The 20,400-nt window shown below is 43.5% G+C and overlaps 1 protein-coding gene across 12 annotated transcripts in view; it reads left to right on the top strand.

Moving 5' to 3' along the window:
- Window positions 1-20,400, top strand: part of PALM2AKAP2 (PALM2 and AKAP2 fusion) — a 258,689-nt gene that overhangs the window by 151,704 nt on the left and 86,585 nt on the right. The window contains exon 1 of one of the 12 annotated variants that reach the window (XM_083818091.1): window positions 10,469-10,584. The exons of 9 other annotated variants lie outside the window; for them this stretch is intronic. The gene's annotated coding sequence lies outside the window, so the exon portion shown is untranslated. Of the gene's footprint in view, window positions 1-10,468; window positions 10,657-20,400 lie in introns of those variants that run through there. 2 more of the 12 variants (XM_083818090.1, XM_083818092.1) reach the window with 2 other exon arrangements.

Consider the following 20,400-nt stretch of genomic DNA (forward strand, 5'->3'; position numbering starts at 1 on the left):
GGAGTAGAAAGGGAGTGAATGGGCAGTGTGAATTCCTACAGGGCCAAGATGTACATCATCAGGGCTGCTGGCACAGCTGAGCATGAAGCACGAGCAGCTAAAGACAAAAACAAATAAAAACTGTTCATCAATTTGTTATCATAAACTGGATTTTTATGTTAGGAATCAAACTTGGATATACATAGTCCACATTAATGCCTACATTTACTTTAACCTTTTACATTTCTTTAAATTAAAGTAATAATCAGGAATTCCATAGGCTATTAAACTCAATAAATCTTCTTAACAATTTAGAATAGACTATAGAGCACAGAATTTCTTTCTCTTGGCTGTCAAATACAACTAGCAAATTTAAGTTTAATTCTATACAGAACAGCAAACCAGTATGTCATGACGGGTGCCAGTCCGTGAGAATCCACCTTTCTTTAGGCAAATAACTTACCACACAAGCAATAAAAGTAAGGTTCAAACTGATAATTCAAAGCAGTCAAAATGAAACTTACATGTTTTATTAAATCAGATATGTAAATCATTCCAACTGCGGTTGGAGCGTGGACTTGCATGGGCGTTCCCAGATATGTTGCACTGGTGACTACTAGTGCTTTGCTCAGTGCACAACTGCTTCACAGCAGCTTGAGCATGGCAAGCAGAAGCTGTACAACATGCTGGGAAATCTCTGAGCTAGGCTTGAGTCAGCCCCTAATGTTCTCCGGGTGAAGCTAAGGTCATATTTAAGTAAAAGCAGGAAAAAAAATTCAATGACTTTGGAATGCAATTTGTTTTAATAACAAAGTACTTCCAGTGCTGGGGAGTATAAAACAACATCTGACTTTGCATTGATTTCTTCTTAGTTTTAGAAAAGAGGTTGCAATTTTTAATAAAGCCCCCCTGCTGCAGGAGGAGGCTTACTGGCAGAAGTTTTCAGGAGGGAGGCTGACTCAGTGTTACTAGTGATGCAGCGTGAGCAGAATCTGGTAAATGCTAGCACAAGAAAGTCAATAAAGACCATGAGAGTATCCTCACCAGCATGGAAGAAAATGAATTTAGTCATAGCACAAGCTGAAGCACTGAAACTTTCATCAATGACTTGATAACAATTCGTGGAAGGGAAAAGCTTGATTTTTGAGGCAAAGACTATATAGAGCACATGGATAGAAACTTCTCTTCCAAGCCTGAAATTGCTGAGAGAGAAAATCCCCAGACAATTATTTTTCCTATTGTTAGTCAGTCAAACAGGCACTGATATTTTCATGTAAGAAAAGTATCAATTTTAGATTAACCCTGAAAAGAATCTAAGCAGATCTAGTTGCAATATTTTTTATGATACTAAAAGAAAGTAGATTCTCAGTTAATAGAAATCAGCAAACAAAAATCAGTACTTCTTTGTTACTTTCAACTGTCTGCTTAGTCCACATGGAGATCCAGGCCATCACAAAGTTCACTTCAACTTCTACAGGCTACTAATAAGCAACCTAGCTCCTGACTGCAGTCTTGACTGCAAGGTTCAAGTCAATGGTAACAGCATAGGTTTCGATAAAGCATAGAAAACTCTTGTAGATAGGAGATATCTTGTAGATAATGATGTTCATCACCAGTGAGGGCATGATATGGGTTTCAAAAGAGGATAAACAATAAACAGATGTTACACTTGATGCTAGTCATGATGCCAAGTAATACTCTTTATTATAAGAACGGAAAAATATGCTCCTTCCAAAGAGGCACTGCTCGTAGTGTGCTCAGAACCAGCCAAGATGGGCCTGTCATTGAACAATGCAATGCTTATGAATGATCTTGGGGTTCCCAATGTTTCTTCATTTTTTTTCCTTTAAATAGCAAAATGCTGCTTCTTCATGGTTGTGCCTAAAACACATCCTTGTTGTGCTTCCAGCTCTTTTGGAGTTGAGAATACCATGTACTGTATTATTGAGCCTTTCCTGTAGCTCTTAATCAGAAAAAAAAAAAAAAAAAAAAAGTGTACATGTGTAGGAGTACCATAAACTGCAGCTGTTTTTCTTTATTTTTCCACCGTCATTACTGCTGAATGGTAACAAGAAAGATGACACGTATACACCATTTGGATTCTCTGCAACACTGTCGTACAGGAGTTTGGGAGGTTGTCTTGGTTAACAACTCCTAATTTCAACAAAACTTTTATGACTATTAAACAGGGTTAGGTGTATGTTGAAATAATTTGTCATGCAGTAAAATGGATTCTGCTCTTTTGCTGGAGTGTTTTATCAGAGATAGAGAACCTCAATTTGCTCTTTCATTAGTTTTATGAAAGATTGTATGACCAAAGAACCTAAGTGAGTCTAGAAAACTCTGGAAAGATTAATTAATTTTGCTGGGCAACTGCTTAAAAACAAAACGAGTCAAAACAAAAAAGTCCAAACATATCAAGAGTACAACTCCTTCCCCTCATCCTCCCTTTAATCCCCCTGCCATAGAAGTACTGTGGCCTCAGATTTTGCAGATAATTGAAAATGGCAGAGGCTTTGATATTTTTGGCACTTGAGAGCAGTTTAATAGGGGCCTGTGAGGTGTTCTTTCTGCATGCTATATCCGTCTGAAGCTTGTGAGACTGAAGAACAAAACCACTTGGTCATCTTTGCAAACCTGCATGGTCCTATATCCCCTATATCCAAGCCCCCAGGCAGTTAAGGATGTATCTTGCTGCCATGCCAAGCACAGGGGTGTGCTGCTGAAATTCAGAAGTGTTCATATCATAAAAATCCAAGGGACAGGCCAGTTTGAAGGAATATAATCATCCTTCTTCTGTGGGCAAAGGTTTCCCCGGTTGGCTCCTGCCAGCCCTGGTTGTCACAGGCCAGGTTCCTGCCTGGACTTCAGGCTGGGTAACGGAGAGGAGGATCCCTCTGAGTTACTGAGCTGTGTGTACAAGCACATGGCTATGAGTTCACTTGCAATTATGGTCTTTGCTAATTGCTCTTGACTACATCTTCATATCATGACCAAGGCAGACAGCACTGGTCAGGGAAGCCAAGGGGCTGTCACTCATTCCAAGAGATCCCAGCCATTGCGTTTGACCTCTGGCATTGTAATTTTATGCATGCGGCTCTGCCTGGAAGCTGTCAGAGGCAGGTAACAAGACCGTCACGCTGTGGCAGCTGTGTGAAACGTGCCCACTGAGCTTCACTCCCAACGACAAATAAGATTGCCTGCTCAAGCAGTATTTGAGTCAGACAACAAAATGCATAGCAGTTTCATAGTGCAGAGCAAGACTTCCACACAGAACATCATGTATTTTTAGTTAGCAGGCCCATAATCAGCTCGTCTTATACATCTCATTACAGTTTCTTTTTGCATGATTTCACTTCTGATGACTGGAAAATGACACGAAGCTGTGACCCCAGCTTACTGCAGGGACAGTAAGTCCTTCAGCCCAGTCACGGGTTTAGCCACTGGGCTTCTTCCCTTGGTAGTTCAAGGGCAGATCTTTATCAAACTAGGATACTTTGATTTGAGGTTTGGGGGGGAAATCTTCTTTGAACATTATCCAATTCTCTGTGACTTTCTAAGGATCTACAGGTGGGCTTAGTTTTCCCACCTGATGATTTCCAGAGGTGTCACCCAACCAGAGGAGCAAGCATCCAGCCTCTGATATGAGTAGGGCTACAAAAACTTTTGGAGAAGGCAGCTGAACTGCTGAAGACTTGAACATTAACATGCAAAACTCATGAGATTAAAAAATTTAAAGAATTCTCAGAAGTGCCCATTAAGGAAGTAGCATCATAACAGTGGAAACATTAGGAGTATGGCAAGAAATCCTTATGGCTCTTCTGCATGATAGGGACTTCAGTCCACGGAGGCTGGTAGGGTTCCCTGTGTGGGAGTAAAAGCAGAGGCAGAAGGATTTCTCTTCTCCATAATTATCAGGACACACTTGTGACAACAGTGCAGGAGAAGATGGCATGACAAAATGTGCCTTTCTGCACTAATTAATGTTTAGAACTGGCGTAAGCATCGTGTTGGCTTTGCTTGGTTATTAAGTGTACGGGGATTAAGAATGTTGACTTTTTTCTGAGGCCGTTACTTGTGTACTGAAAAAGCCAGGAACATTTCAAATAAGAGCAAGTAAAATTTAAATGGTATTATTTTTAATAGTTACAGAAATTGTTTTTGTGTAATATTATTAGTCAAATTCTGACTCCCTTCTTTCTTTGCTTGTACAAATGTTTTGTGTAATGTCCCTTTCTGCTCATCATACTTTCTGGCACAAGACCACTTCAGTTCCTCAGTTCTTCCACAATCCACCTGTCTCTCCTGCTCATCACGAGGGTCTGTTTTGCTATGACTGCAACCTCCTATAACCCAGACTCCTCTCTGATTTCTACTTTTTACATAAATCCATTCAGTATTTAAAAAAAAAAAAAAAAAAGCCCGTTTTGCCTGCTGCTTTTACTGTCTTTCTCTCAAAAGCCTCTGTTCAGCTTCCCCTTGTATTTTGTCTCCACTGCAAATCCCAGCTCCCTACCTGGCTTAGTTTCTGCTAGTTTTTTTTTTCCGGTTTGCTGCCACTTTTTACATCAATCTAGCCTCTTGTGTCTGCCACTGTTGCTTATCTCCCCTTTTGGACTTTTTCCTGGGGTGACTCTGGCCCAGTTTTCCCTACGGGGCAAATGTCTCTACTTGTCAACGCTCATTGTTGCTTACATTTTGATAAAATCTGCTGGCCAGATAAGAAATCATTATGTTGAATGAGATAAACCTGCTAAAGGAAAGTCTGTCTCTAGTCCAGGTCTCAGTAAACACTTTGGGTCCATATAAGAGCTGTGGCATTAAAAACTGACAGTTCTCTCTACTCCTCTGCAGTTTTGGTGATTAATGGCAACAAACTATTTCTGCGTTATCTCTGTTTGCACAACTGGAATTTATGGCTGCATTTATAACTCAGCCCTTGCAAATACTGAGAAGTTGAAGACTCAGTGAAATACACTGTGTTTGGGTGTTTATGCAGAGATATTTAAACATTTCTGCACTGTATATTTTGTGAATGGGCTACACAAATAATTTTACTGCTCCACAGAGTTTTTACTAACTCCACAGAACTGGCTTTTAAATATAGAGTCTAATGTATTTAAGCTGCTGCGGGACAACACGGCTTTATTCTCTGTAGACAACTTTATTCTTTGTCTTGTCATTTTTATTGTTCTGGTGGTAGTGAATAAAACCCTGCATCTGTTCCTCAGAAAGGACTTAATCCAAAGCTCACTGAATGCGATGGAAGAGCCTCCACTGGGCTTCAGATCAAGATCTTTAGCTCACAAACAAATGCCCTTTGTTAGGATATGCTATTCAAGTACAGTACAGAAAAGTTACAGAGGTTCCCTATTTCTAAAATAATAATTGCTCTTTAAATCTTTTTTGCTAATCCTGTTTAGCTGGAGGAACAATAAGCGACAGTACATAGCCATTGAAATACTGTGGTTTGTGATTAAATTGCCCCAGCAGTTGATACAATGTTGAGCATGTTTTGCTGGGGTAAGAAGCAGTGTCATATTTATATGGCTCTTCCTGTGCATGCAGTAATTCAGAAAATCCATAGAGACACACTACTTACCCCTGAGGATGTTCAGGCTCAACCAGGCAAGCTGGACAAGTGCAGACATCCTTCAGGACTGCCTTGTGTTGGTGTTATTGATGAAGCAGGCTTGAAAGAGGGATTTGTAGAATAAAGAGGGATACCACTGAATGGGATTTTTTTCTGCACTGTGGAAAAGGAGCAGAATGAAAGGGTTTCTTCCCCCACAGTAGGGAAAAGAAACAGGGGCTATTGTGGAAAAGGGCACAAAAGGACTAAGACAAGGCGGGAGTAATCAAAGCAGAGACATTAGCTGGGGAAATGCTGTGAAGGACTCTAAGTGGAGCTATACAGCCCCGGATTTGCAATGACTGCGTTTTCAACAAGCAGGAGGGACAGCCATAAGTCAGTTATGCAGCGGCATCCCCAGCAGCTGCAACAAAGCCCTTTCTTCCTTACGACATCGCAGGTAGTGGGTATTTCTGTGGATCTCTTGTGACAGGGAGCTAGCGGTCCCCATGGGTTGGAGCAGACGTGATGACAGGGAAATTTAGCTGCCTCCACAACTGCAGAACAGAGCCACCTTTCACGTGGGTGTGGACTATGCAGGCTCTTACTACTGGGTATTACTCCTGTGACAGCACTGCTCTCAGTAAAAGCACTACCCTGTGTGGTGAGTGCTGGCAGGACTACTACGCATGCAGTTTGTAAGCCTGCGATGACTAAAGCAGTTTGCGGAGCCAATACTACAACATTACTCACTCCAGGAGTTGCACTGAAGTCAATGAGATTACTCACGTAGCTAGCTGCCGATAGAGATCTTGCCAAGCTGTTTCACCACACAATAAATGTGAGCAAATGAGCCTGTTAGTCAGCTGAATAACTTCAGAAAATAATTTTTAAGTTCATATTACGTTAGTGCTTCGACTCCCCAACCACCGCTGAGGTCCCGTTATGTGCTGAGAACACCCAGCAGCAGGCAGTCCCTGTCCCAGAATTCAACCACCCCTACGGGCAAATAGGGGACAGTGACCAGCCTCAGTCACACCCCAGGGAACCAGTGATGCCAGGAACAAAACAGGGATCTCCAGTCAGTTCCCTGCCTCTGTAACACTCAGCATTTCATCCCCATGCTGAATATAAAGCATTTGTGAATGTGACCTCCAGATTTCCCACAGCTCCTCTGCTAACTGGCGGGTGGATCTCTGCATTCATTAGTTTTATAAATGCACGGAGAATACACACAAGTTCCATTTTCATCTCACACACACTACTGCACATCGGTGCATTCCCTCCTCCAGCTCATCTGCATCTTATTCTGCAGTCAGGGAAATAACAAGAACCACAGGGAAAGGGAAAAGAATCGAGTCTCACAAATTCTGACTGCCAGCCTCAGATGTTTAAAAAGCTTCATCCCAAGCAAAATTCATTTTTCATATTCAGTGAGATTCAGCGGGCAGGCTATCAGATCAGGCATCACCTCTCAGGACTGCATTTCATTTATGTGTGTTACAAAAGCGCCCGGCACATTCAGCATCATTACCAGAGTACTTTCTCTTCCTTTATTCTGCACTCTGCTCAGCTTTTTTGGGAGTTCACAGAGAACAAGAACAGGCTGTAAAACAGCAGCACAAAGTGAATTTTTTCCTTATAAGAAGAGGCATCCCCTTTGAATTATTCTCCATCTGAGGGCTCATTGCGTAACAATAAAAACTCTGTCTCACTGACACTGGACACTGATACCCTGATAAAGTCCCAAAGCAAGGCCTGAATAGCTTCTCAGCCTCCCGAGCAAAGCAGGAGGGGCAGATATGGATATGGCTTCTGTCTCTTCTCCCCATTTCTCTCTCCTTTCTTCTAATCCCAGTCCCCAATTTAGTCATTTTTTGGTAGGTATTCAAAACAGCCTTGAGATGCAGCTGGCTGGCTGTTGTAGGAGGAATGGGGTAATCCAGAGGGTGACATGTCCCTTTCCAGTTCATGGGGCCTGAGAGGCGAGGAGCTATCATTTGAGCATCAAAAATAACATTGGGTTAACATGGCTGCTCTTTATACCTTTTCTATTTACAGAGTTTTCAGGACAATACCAGCTAATGTTGCCATTCATTATTTTGGAAAAGGTATTTTAACTTCATAATAAAATTTAGGGAAGGCTGCACTCTAGCAAAGGTTAATTCCTTCTCTTCCCCCTACCTGAAACTGCCCATAATGCTGTAAAATGGAACTGCAGAGCATTAACAAAATACATATTTAAAACAAAACCTTAAGACATTATTTTCTTCTGCTGCTGTAACTGCTAAAAATGCAAATTAGAAGCAATAGGCAAAACTCATTATAATATACACAGTGAAATAGCATTTGACTTCCTCTGCGGTATATTAATCATGTGCTGCCTAATTAATACTATGTAAATGCATCCTTGACATAAGAGAAAAAAAAAATAACCAAAATTTGAACTGCTTCAGTGTCATTAGCAATAATGCTTTATGCAATGGAACAAACTATGTGCTGCAGTTCAGCCCAGTCCTGTTTGAGGACAGTAAACAGGAGAGGAGCAGAAAATAATTGTTAGAACAAAAGGGCACGGAGGTGGGAACCCAGGAAGAAGAGCTCCAAAGCTCACCCCTTTGCAGAGTAACATCTCTGTCTGCTCTAAATGTCACAGATTTTTGTTTATACCGCCAGTCTCCAAAACCTGAGACTTTCAGAAAGCATGAGACTAGACTACTCTTATTTTAATTATGCTCCTGAGGCCAGAAGGTGACCCTTCTTGGTTCTGAATTTCTCTGCAACAACAACAACAACAAAAAAACTTCAACAAACATGTGTTTTCCCCACCTCTGCCTCACAGTAACTGGCCTATTCTGTTTCCAGCAGCTGAAATTTCTAAACACCCAATAAGCGCGGTCAGACCTGTGCAATACCTGTGCAAAGCAGCTGCCACCCCAGTGCTCCCTTTCCTCTCTTTCCATGGTGCCATTTGGATTGCCCACCTATGTGTATAAATACAGACTCCTGGCCCTCTGTGGCAGGGTGTGCAGGGATACACGGAGCTTTGCTGTGGTTCTGGCACGTGCCCTGCACAGCTGCACCATGTCCGGGATGGAAACGGGTAGGAGTCCCATCCTTGGACAGGTAACTGAATTGCAGACATTCCCAGGAGCATTCCTGGGTGGTGCAGCTGAAACAGCCCTGCTCAGGGCCTGTCTCCCTTCCTCCTCCCACCAGTGTGCACTAGTGGTAGGTAAAAACCATGCACGAAAGAACGGACCCAGAGACCCTACAGAGAAGTATGAAAGAGAGAAAGCAGATGGCTGCAGGTCTGTAGAATGGCAAACAGTTCCTTGGGTCAAAGACCTCGGTGGGGTTTTTTCTGTGCCAAAATTTATCTGCTTTCAGGCACGTACATTTGCTAAGAGGGTCATGGCTACATGTAGTCAGTAAGATAGCGTCTTGCTTACATTTAATAACATCAGCTTACGGGTCTGCAGCATTGCATATATATAGAAATGCATCTATTTCCTTATACCAACAGCTTTTATTATAAGCCTTCTTCACTGTCACAGCGTTAGGTAGCACACGTGCCTGTGTGTGTGCATCCATGTCCTTGAGTTCTCACCCAAGGATGCTGTACTGAATTACCAACAATGGCATGTAACCTCCCTGTTAAAACATCAGCACCTGAAGAGTGGAGGGTGGCAAGTGTGACACTAAACTTCAGTAAAGGCTCCAGAGAACTAGGTTTGCAAACCTTGTGCTGTGCAAATAGAGATGCTAGTTGGGTTATATCTAAAGGACACCTGGATTAATACAATCTATCTGAGAAGAGTCAACAGTACTCCCGTAATAGTCCTGTCTTAAACAAACCTCTTGGAGGTCTCTGAAAGGGTCAACAAAAATGTGGATAAGGGTGATTTAATTTCTATATCAGGCTGGATTTCTAAAAGGCTGTTAACAAAGGCTTTTAAGGAGACTAAGCAGCGATAGCAACACGAGGGAAAGCCCTGGTATCGCTCAGTAATTGGTTAGAAGATAAAATGCAAAGTAAGGGAATAAGTGACCAGTTCTCACAATGGAGGGAGGTGCTGTGTGGCAGGGGGGTCTGCAAGGGTCAGTGCTGGGACGTGAGCTCCTCAGCATACTTGTATCTTACCTGGGAAAGGAGTGATAGCTGAGTTTATTGGTGGTACTAATTTACCTATGTTAGTAATAAGGAGAGAGACTGTGGAAGACACAAGGACATTGTAAGGTTGGCTGTGCAATAAAGGAAATTCAGCATAGGTAAATGTGAAATGAGACAAGGGGAGAAAACAATTGTGATCCACATGCAAAATGGTGGGATCTGAGCTGGCCATGGCAGGAGCAAAATCTCCAGGTTATGACAGTTTCACGGAGACATCAGCTCTGTGCTCAGAGGTTCCTTGAAAAACATTAGCTATTTAGAGAAAAACATCACTGTGGCACTGTATCTTAAATACTGCACGTTTCTTCATCTCAAAAAGGATCTGTTAGGACAGGGAGGTGTTCAAGAGAGCATCAAGGATGGTGAAGGGTACAGAATGGTGTACAGACACAGACCCACGTGAGACACCCCAACTCCTCTGCCAGGAGAAGCAATGACGGGGGGGTAATAAAAAAAAATAAATTAAAAAAAAAAAAAAAAAAGTCAGGAAAACGTCCCTAAAGCCCGGTCTGAAGCATCCCACGTCCCCGGGGCCCCGCGGCGCCCGTAACCGGAGAGCTCCGCGTAACCCGAGCACGGAGGGACGGGGGCGAAGTGGGGTGGGGGGGCTGGGGGGCGAGGGGCGCCCCCGGGACGGGACGGGACGGGACGCGGATGGACGGGGAGGGACAGGGAGGGACGGGGAGGGACCGGACGGTGCGGGCGGCCCCCTTCTTCCTGGCGTCGGCGAAGGGGGCGGGCAGGGAGGGAAGGGGAGGAGGAGGAGGGAGGAGGAGGAGGAGGTGGAGGAAGGGGACCCGACGTGCCGGGGCTGGCGGCGCACGCTGCGCGAGCGGGACTGCTTGGGAAAGAGAGAGAGGTAGCTGCGTGCGCGTCTGTCCGTCCGTCCGTCCGTCCGTCTGTCCGGCCGAGGGGGGGGGCCGCCGCTCCGGCAAGTTGTCTGGGGGGGCGGGGGGGCGGGGGCGGTGGAAATGCTGGGGTTTTGGGGGGGTATTTGGGAGCGGGGGTAGGGCAGGAGGAGGGCACGTCGTGGAAGGGGGGTGAGGGAGTCCGCGGGGGTCGGTGGAAATGCGAGGAGGGGAAGGGGAAAGGCGGGGAGGGGGATGGAAAGGCGGGGGGGGGGGCGGTGAGGAGAGGAAGGGAGGATGGAGATGCGGGGAGGGGAAGGAAAGAGGCAAGGAGGGAAGGGGGCTGCCGGGGGAGTGAGGGGGGCGAAGGAGCAGACCTTTCCCTCTCGCCGCTCGCCTCCCCCCGGCGTGTTATCTCTGACCCCACAGGACCCCCCATGCGGGCACCGTGGGGCGGGAGGGGCTCACAACACGGGGTGCGAGGGTCCACGTCCCCCCCAGGCCCTCAGGTGGAGGGGCGGCTGCAGACACCCCCCCAAACCCCCCTCCGAGCCCCCCTTCTCCGGCTGCGGGGTTTGGGGTGCCGGGGGGCTCCACTGGGGGGGGCCGGCGGTGGGAGCTGGGCTGGTGGCGTGGAGGGGGTTCGTTAGGATCCTGAGAAACCCGTGACGTAATTATTTTTTAATCAGCATGTTTTTTTCATGGCCATCTCAATTTTTCCCGGACTCCCCTTTTTGAACTGAAAAATCTCCCTTATCTTTGTTCCAAGTCTATTTTTAGCTTCCCTCTGTAAGAGCAGAGCATGAGTTTTAAATATTTCATATATATATATAACCAAATATAATGTATATATGTTTGGTTCCCCTGCTTAGGAGCACTGCAGTGTAAACTTCCCAAACATTGGTGTCTCTTCTTAAAAAGTTATTGAAATTATTACGGGGGGGGGGGGGGGGGGGGGGCAGGCCGGCAGCTACTGTGAATCCAAACGTTTGAGTTCCTGGTGCTATTAATCATTACCCATAAAAAGCAGTCATCATACTGAACTTCAGTTTTTATCTTAAGATGAATCTCATATCATCTCCCAGAAGATGTACGCTAGGGTGATAAGTACCAGCCTAATGTCAGAAAGAGGCAGAGCAGATCCCCCCGTTGTGATTTTAGCACTGGAATAAACATTTTATTTTGAGCTGTGATTAACCGTTCAACGCTGTAATGATATCCTCTGATTCTAGCATTGTCTCATAGTTCTGGTATGTCAATTTGTATTCATGCTGTGTAAGTGTTTTGCAGAGGTTTTACGTATCTGACAGGGATTTATTTCACTTTCACAATTACATTTTCTGGTCTCTCCAGCCTCAGGAACCCAGGCAAGGTATAGATACATCAGTATCTGTGGTAGTCCGTGACTTCTTTTTCCTCAAGAGTGCAAGTTATTTCACATACATTTGAATGGCAGCTTTTGTTTCCCTGCACACAGCAGAGGACGAAGTTATAGCTGAAATTAAAGTGTTCATTTAAGTGTATTCATTGTAGGTATTTCTGACAGGTCAGTATTGCCTGGTTTTTATTCAGTTTGTCTTCATTTTACGTCTGAATGTCAGCCCGTTTGCTGCCCTTTGACAGCTTCCACCAGAATAATGTTTCACAAATTTAAAATGTTACATACAGATGCTGGTAAGTTGTTTTTCACATTAGTTTCCAAACACCTGTCCAAAGACTACAAGTCCCAGGTGAGCTCTTAAGCAAATTAAGCCATATTGATAGATGTCTTTTAATAGTGCTGACAAGAAGTAGCTCTCGCGGCAGCTGATGGTTATTTTCTTTCCCTGCGGACGTGCAACTTCATTGCTAGGGGATCTGTGCGTAACTTCAAAGTGCTTTCAAAATGCTCCGAATTTTTTATTGACTTCAGCTAGAGTCTTGGCTGTGTGAAGAATACAGGGTTGTGTGGTTTATAGTGTGGGAGGTAAAATGTTGGATGTGCACTTTGGGCATGGGATGAGTTAATTCATGCCTGTTTGGCTCGTCCAAACTGCAGAACTGACTTTTGCTACTGGAAACACCTGCTGATTTAGCAAGTGCTATTGACACTGTATTTATAGCAAGACATGAAGAGCTGCATAATGCAACATCTAGAACCGTCCCCATTATTGCCGTTCACTGTGTGATTTTTCTCTCATCAACATGCTGCAGTACTAACCCCCAGACAGGCAGTGAGTTCATTCAACTGACCAGCAGTGAGTTCATTTGTGGTGCTGGGGTAAACACTTTTGTTTGTGCTGCCAAAATTGTTCCTCTTTTAATTTTTCCAAGAAAGAAAGAAAGAAAGAAAGAAAGAAAAACACTGCCTGTCCTCTGAGTATGTGCTGAAGGGGCACATCTTGGTTCTTGTGAGCACAATGCGTTTGGCTGCCTGAAGTCCACCGTAAATTCTGTGTTGCTTTGATACCACTTCCCATTGTGCATTTCCAAGTTCCAGGCCGTAACAATACTCACCCTGGACTATGTCTGCCCTCCCTCTGGAAAGAGAACAAAATCCATCACCCTTTGCCTTACCTGTGCTAGGAAGGGTGACAGCAGGTGATACCAGATCAGAGGTGCCCGGTGTTTCCCCAGACACCTGGTCCCACCAAGGATCACATGGCCTGGAAGAAATGTGCAGGAATCTCCAAAATTGTAATGCTTGTTAGACGTTCTTCTAGGGAAGGACGCTTGATTTCCTTTACCTACTGCCAAAGTACGCATGGGGCTTATATTCAGAAAGCAGGTGCCCAGTTTTATTTCCATTCTTCAGTTATCAACCCAGCTTCGGTCATGTTCCAGCTTCTGAAAAATCAAACCATTTGTCGGTTTGAGATGAGTGAAGTGTGTGAGTGGGTTATTGAGCCTTGATAGTGGGGGGATCTCCTTGCTTTGACCTGAGTGCCATGGCTCAACATGGCGCAGCATCAACTGGGCAGCAGCCTCCTGTGGTCTGTAGTTCACTGTCGATTCTTTGTATGTACAATAGCAAAATTCTGGACTTAGAATTCATTGAGGAGACCTTTCAGATGGTCCCACCCACTGGAGCTAGTCCACTGGCATTCAAACTCTACAAGCAAAAAAAGTTGGCCTGCCAATTTATGACGATGCTCACACTTACAGGAGTATTGCATTTGTCCTGGAGAGGGTTGTTCTTTAATTGACTGCTGACCTAGACCACTAGAGTACAGCTCTATAAAATTAAGTTTAATTATGAAATATAATATCAGCACTAAATGAATGCCAGCAAATGCAGTTAGATCTGTAATTTATGTAATTCTCTTTGAGTAGGATGCCAAAATGGTAGTCTTTTACTTCTGTGTGTCCAAAATGTTATTTCTGTGTAAACTTCGGGCTGCATTGCTCTGGTACATTAGTTTTCCACGTCACTCTATTTAATCCTGGCAAAGGGTAAATACTAATTATTTGTGGCAAGACAAATGCAGTTGTGCAAAGTCCATGCTCTATGAAATCTCCTATCTGGGAATCATCTGCTCTTTTAGAATATACTGTGCAGGACAGATTGATACAGGAGGAGATGAAGAAGGATTTCAGTCTGCACTGAGGATGCAAACCATGCAGTCTGCCTCTATCCGAGGGCAGGTTAACTAGAGCTAGTTTTCATCTCAGCCATCTGGAAATGAAGTGTCTGGTTTGATCTGGTAAACTGCCTCTGTGGTTCACGTAAAGAGGAAGGTGCTTCCAGAGAGTTAGTCATCTAATATGTCTCAGATTGGGATGAGTTTTTTTTTGAATGGCCTATTGGTAGCCTGTTGTTGTAGACATCAAGGTTGACTACAGGAATCCAAATGTTGATGCAGATGGCATCTGAGTGCCCTTCCAAAGCTGTTTTCTGTCATCATGTGAGAATCATGGTAAATCAGTACTGAACTGTGTACAGAGCTTTAAAAAGGACGCATTGCACACAGTCGCTTTAGTACACCACAGATGTATCTCACACCTTCCTGAAAAAGTATCTCACACCTTCCTGAAAAAAAGTCTCAATCCTCAGTGCAGAAGTTTCCCAGCCGTAAAATGGGACTATTGATTCTTCCCTTTACTTCTTTACAATGGAAGATCTTCAGGGCTGTTTCACTGCAAAAGCAGTGTGTTCAAACTGTCATTTTAGTTGCTATCAGAAGAAACATCCCAGTTCACAAAGATCATACTGTAACTTTTGTTCAAAATCATATACAAAATCATATACAAAATCGTATATAGAAACCTAGATTTTGTCATCACTTTTCTATCTCCCAGTTAATCGTATTCACAATACTGGGATGTTGTGGTATCATGACAAAATAAACATCGTATTAAAATTCTGTTTTAGCAATACAAATTACGGTCTAATTGTTGGTGATGAACAATCTTCAGTAATCCACTCTAATTATAAGTCCTGCCATCCTTAATTAAAAAGGAAAAAAAAAAAAAAAAGCTTTGGCTTCAGTTTATAATTGATGAGAGTTCAGAGTTTCACTTTTTGTTTACTTGGTTTACTTTGTTTACTAAGATTTGGGGTTTACAGGAGAAAGCAGAAGTGTGCCTTGAGAGTAATTCTTCAGAAATGTGGTAGAAGTACTTTGGAGTAATTGGACTCAAGTGTTATTTTGCTTGATGTGATGTTTTCATGCAATATACTGCAGAAATGAGAATTTTCCCTATATTGTTGAGCAGAGAGAGTGATTTCTTCAGCCTCTTATTAATAACAGAGAAAAAAATGCATTTAAGACAGAACAAATTCCCTTAAAAACATATATACATCTTAGAAGGGTTAGAAATATACCTTTCAAGATCTGCATTAGTGCTTGGGAAAAATTCATTATCTGCTACTGAATGATGAAAGTGTGTCCTGTTCACTTTAGAATTTACTTTCAAGCTTTATCTAATTGACTAAAGAGATAAGTCGTGATCTAGGGAACATGGATGCTTTCAAAAGATCTGGAATTTTGTTCCAGAATCTCTTGATTCCACTCATTTCTTTTGTGGCTCTGGACATCATCATTTCCTTCTTCTCCTATTTTCTCAGTATTAAAAAGAAAAAAGACCAGAAAACTTTCTGTGTGCGAGTAGTTAAATTCACATCGCAATGTGTGCTTTGGAAGGAAAGGTCTGTCCATGTTTTACCAGCTTTTTTCTACATGTTTTTGCATTGCTTTGTGTAACATCTGTGTATAATGTATGCATGAAGAAGACAACTTTTTAAGGGCGCAGTGGGTGTAGCACTAGCAGTAAAATGTGGCTTTCTAGAAATTAAAGTTTAGCAGTTTACTGAAGTAGTGAGAAGAACTACCTTTTGCCTGGATATCTTCACAACACCATTAAACCAGCAATTCATTACGATCATACTGATCTAAATATTGAAAAAAATACAAAGCACTACCACCTCAGTCACAGAAACACAGTTTCTGGGCCTGGGCTTAAATGCAAATGGGCATGCAGATGTGTGTAGCTTCCTTCCCAACACTTCCCAGGGACTGGTATTTGACATCACAGCTGTTATGTTCTATCCAGGGATTTCGAGTGGTCATCTTGTGCCTTATTTTCTGGGACAGTGGCACCAGTATTAAGTTCAAGTTGAGCTTTGTAACAGCCACTTTTTTTCCAGTACTCCAGGGAAAAACACAGCTCCATCTGTATACATGCTTGGTTTGCCCTATTTCTGTGTCTCGTTGAATCTGGGGCGAGTTTAGTAGTGCCAATTTAGAATAATTCCCTAATAGGATTGCCAATACACAACCCACATCTGTCTTTCAAATATCTTCACTTTTAAGAATTTCCCTTTTTTAATAACTCTTCTTCATCAAGCTGCAGGAAGACATTAGACTAGAAATAGAAACCAGCTGAAATGTACACCCATGTTAGCATCTTGCACCAACCCACACCGTTAAACTTATTAAACTTGTATACATCTATTAATAAAGGTTGGAGTTTTTCCACAGTAAAGCACCAAAGATTATTTTTGTTAAAGAAGGTGGGACCGAGCCAGCAGTTTTTGTACAAATATTTTCCCACTGTAGTTGTGGTCTCTTGGAACATATCACAGTGCTCCCACAGCTTTGTAAGAAAGACAAAATGAAGCCAATCTCAAATCTTTAAGCATCGTGCCGTCATCTTTCCTTGTAAATAGGTCACGTTATTTCCAATTTTAGAGTTCCCCATTAGCTGTTACCCTGCCCCAAGAGTGAGTGTAAGAAAATATATTTGCCTGTAATGCTCTTGAGAACCCGCATGTTGGCACAGGAGCTGCTATCAATAAACCCACAGTCAGTTAACCTGATTTCAAAACATTTGAAGTGCATGCAAGGTTAAGAGGCTGTTGTGGCTTGTGGCACGTTTTGGAGTTCCAGATGTTTCTGTCCGTTCAAGAGGTGTGTTATTGGCACAGCTATTTTACTGTGGAGAGGAAACATGGCGACAACAACTCAAGTGCCTTGGGGTCTCAACACCCCATTGTTTGAACAGCGTGCAGCCCCAGGGGTTACCCGGGGCAGACCTCAGCAGCATCGCTCAGAGGTGGCTCGGCTGCGTCCAGCAGAGCAGCATCTGCACGTCTTTATTCACTGAATAAAGACCGAGCCAGCCCTTCGTTGTTCCCAGTACCTGCTGCTGGTTGTCATCATCAGAAAGGAAAATTCAGCCAAAGTTGTAGCCTGATTGTGTAATCAAGTCTTTTCCCTCTATCCTTCCCTTCTTTTACCTATTTCTTTCTCTTTTGAGTCTTTTCTGTACATTGACAATACTCAGACTATTTAAGACATTTCAGTATTTTTCTGTTGTGGAAGCAGATGATGTACTGAAATTGGCTTAATTAAAAAGAAATGTTTTGGTCATTCAGTCAGATCTAAAGGAAAACATCGAAGTACCTGTGCTGGCTTTAGATGCTGTTGTTTCATCAGCTTGGAGACCAAGTCCGTCCTGCATCCATTCTGTGCTCCCAGCCTTCATGATCCTTCACATAACTGTCTTTGGACTATTTGTGTTTTGTACTGTCACTTAAACTATTCTGGTTCAATTCCTGACTTGGTTTAATTTAGAAATGTATTGGCTTCCTTCACCATATCTTCTTGCCAATGCAAGCTTGTTCTTTCTGTTGCATCCTTGGTTCCCTGTGAGTCCCCTCTGAATCCCTGGTGAGCAGCAGCTATGTGAAAACATAGCAGTAGACAAACTTTTGGGGACTTTTTGGAATATGGGTCCTTCTACCCAAAAAGCTTTAAAAGAGAATCCAGCATGGACAGATGAAGTGCCCTTTTGCTTTCTAAAAATGAGGCCTTTTAACAGCTGTTGGTGGGCACTTTCAATATGCCTGTCCTGTTGCCTGTTTGGCATTCTGCGCTGGTATGTCTGTTAAGACCCAGATTTACATTCATCATGCTGTATTAAACGTGTTTGTTAATAAGAACAGAGGTGGCATGGTACAGTGGATCAGAATGTAGGTTGCCAAAGATTTTTAGGGAATAGTTCTCACTTTAAATTAAAAATATCTTTTAATTAGTTGTCAGTTTCGACCAGGATATACTTTAAGCCCTTAAACTTCTTGAAAATCTTTTTCCATCTAATTAATTCAGAGATATCAATGGGGAGCCCAGGTAATTTTGAAATTTCTAGGAGGGCAAGCCTCGGGGAAAAAAATCACATTTGGAGTTGTCACTAAAAAGCTGGCAACAGTTACCTGTGTATTTAGAGAGTACTAAAGGTGAGCCAAACTGGGACTGAGCCAGCCTTTCAGAATTAGCTGATCGTTTCTTGCGGGAGGAGGCTCCTTCCTCACATCTTCTTGTCAGATGCCATCAGATTCCTTCTGCTCTGAATAAAATGTTCTTAGGCTTTTGTGGCTCTCGTTCATTCCCAGGCCTCTCCATAATTCAGGGGTTTCATTTATATAGCAGCAACATTCCGATAGCAGAATTTCTTTGTTCTGCTCTGCCTCTCAGGGGATGTGTGGGAAACCCACAAGTCCAGCCCTCGGTCCTTTCTTGCCTGTGGTTCCTGTTGACTCTGGCGAGTCAGTATCCTGCTGGTCTGTGTAAGGGACACAACTTCTCCATGACTAGCTGGGTAGGTCTACATTAAGCCATCTCCCGTTGCAAACCTGTATTCTTTTGGTAAGAAAGGACGATAGCACTGTTGTCGTGCATGCTCCGAGGTGCTGGGTTATCAGAAGCTTTGTGAAGGGAAGTCAGAACAAGTCAACATCCTCTGTTCTCAACAGTGTGAACTGTCGGAAGGGGGACTTTCCAGAGTTGCCTGAGAGGGTATTGCCATTCTATCCCAAGATGCCTGGAGTGTAGATCTGTGGCAGCAGAAGGGTATGTGCATAGTGGTTTTTTTAAGCATTCCTCTTTCCGCACCTATGGGACATGTTTCTTCAGAAAGGTTTCTTCAGAAAAGTTTCTTTGGAAAGCCAAACTGACATCCCACAGGTGCAGAAGCTGCAGTGGGCATGTCTCTGAACTTGTGTTAGGTACTGGAAGAGCAACCTTGAGGCAACCAACCAAACAAAAACAACAAAAACAACAGAAAAATATATATAAGCAAGTTCATTTCTATGAAAAACAATGCTGAGCATGGAAGAAGGAGAGTGACAGGAGGTTACTTACACCAGTGATCATTAAGTCAAGCGCCAGATGGCATTTAAAGCTGTGGTCAGGTTGCATCGTCCAGGAGTGTTCATCTGCAGAAGCAGAGAATCTGAGATAATTAAAGGCTAAAGCACTTCTGTCAACATCACACATGCCCCTTTAGCCTTCACATTAGCTTTGTGATACAAAGAAAGCACTTGCAGCAAGGTACCTGGTCTCTGGAGAGCTGTAGGGTTGGTCACAGATGGGGTCCCCATCTCAGTTTCATAGGAGGAGCTGGCACTTCTGCAGAAAAAGCCTGAAACATCAAACCAGAAGTCTCCGCTGACATGAGCCTCCACGTGGAGGGCTCATGTCCTCCAGGCACAGATGTAGTTGTTGGTCTAGGCTGGGGGGCGGGAAATGAACATCTGAACAACAAAACGTTTGTTACCTCTGCAGATGCCCCACCAGCTCTTCTCAGCCCATTCCCTCTTAGGTGGATCTGCGAGTTTAGTGGGAGTGTGACAGCAATGCACAACGGGACAGCTGTAATTTATAGCTTGGGACTGACTTTGTAGCTAACAGGCCTGCACGTACGTGTGTGCTTTGCCTACCATCCCATCAACATCAGCCGTCTTGTCAGTGTGCAGCTGTGCTGGGTAATGCATCATGCCATTTAAATCTTCTTTCTAGCTGGTGGATCTAATGAATACTTTAATTTCCTTGGGAGATGGAAGGCAGGAGGAAAAATAAAGGAGACACTGCAGGCCTGGCAGTTCGTGTTGTGGCAAATGTGAGTTTTGAAATAGGATACATGAACTTTTTAAAGAAATAAAGGCGACCCACTTTCATGGCAAGAGGACTTTGTTTTGCTAGGCATGGTGCCAGGATTTTGTAGTGACTTGGCAGTTCCATTCCTCGGGAAAGTGGTGGTGGGCCACCCTATGGGAGGAAGCCCGCTGTGGAGGGTCGTGCTGATAAAACATCTCGGGCTCCTTGTCGTCTGGACCTTGAGAATTTTAGGTAGCTGGGCAGTATGGGAACAGGCCTCTGCTGCTCTGTTGCACTTCATGTTTGGGACTGGACTCTGGGCCATACAGTTAGCTTTGTGATGATGAAGCGTGTTATGTATATATTCTGTTGCAATATTCTGATGCTGTGTATTCTGTGGTGCTTTCCTGGCCTGTGTCAGCAACACTATGGACACGTGTCAGGGAATAAAGAAGGGCAACTTCATGTCCA

The sequence above is a fragment of the Anser anser genome (genome assembly GCF_964211835.1).
Source record: "Anser anser genome assembly, chromosome: Z".
NCBI lineage: Eukaryota > Metazoa > Chordata > Aves > Anseriformes > Anatidae > Anser > Anser anser.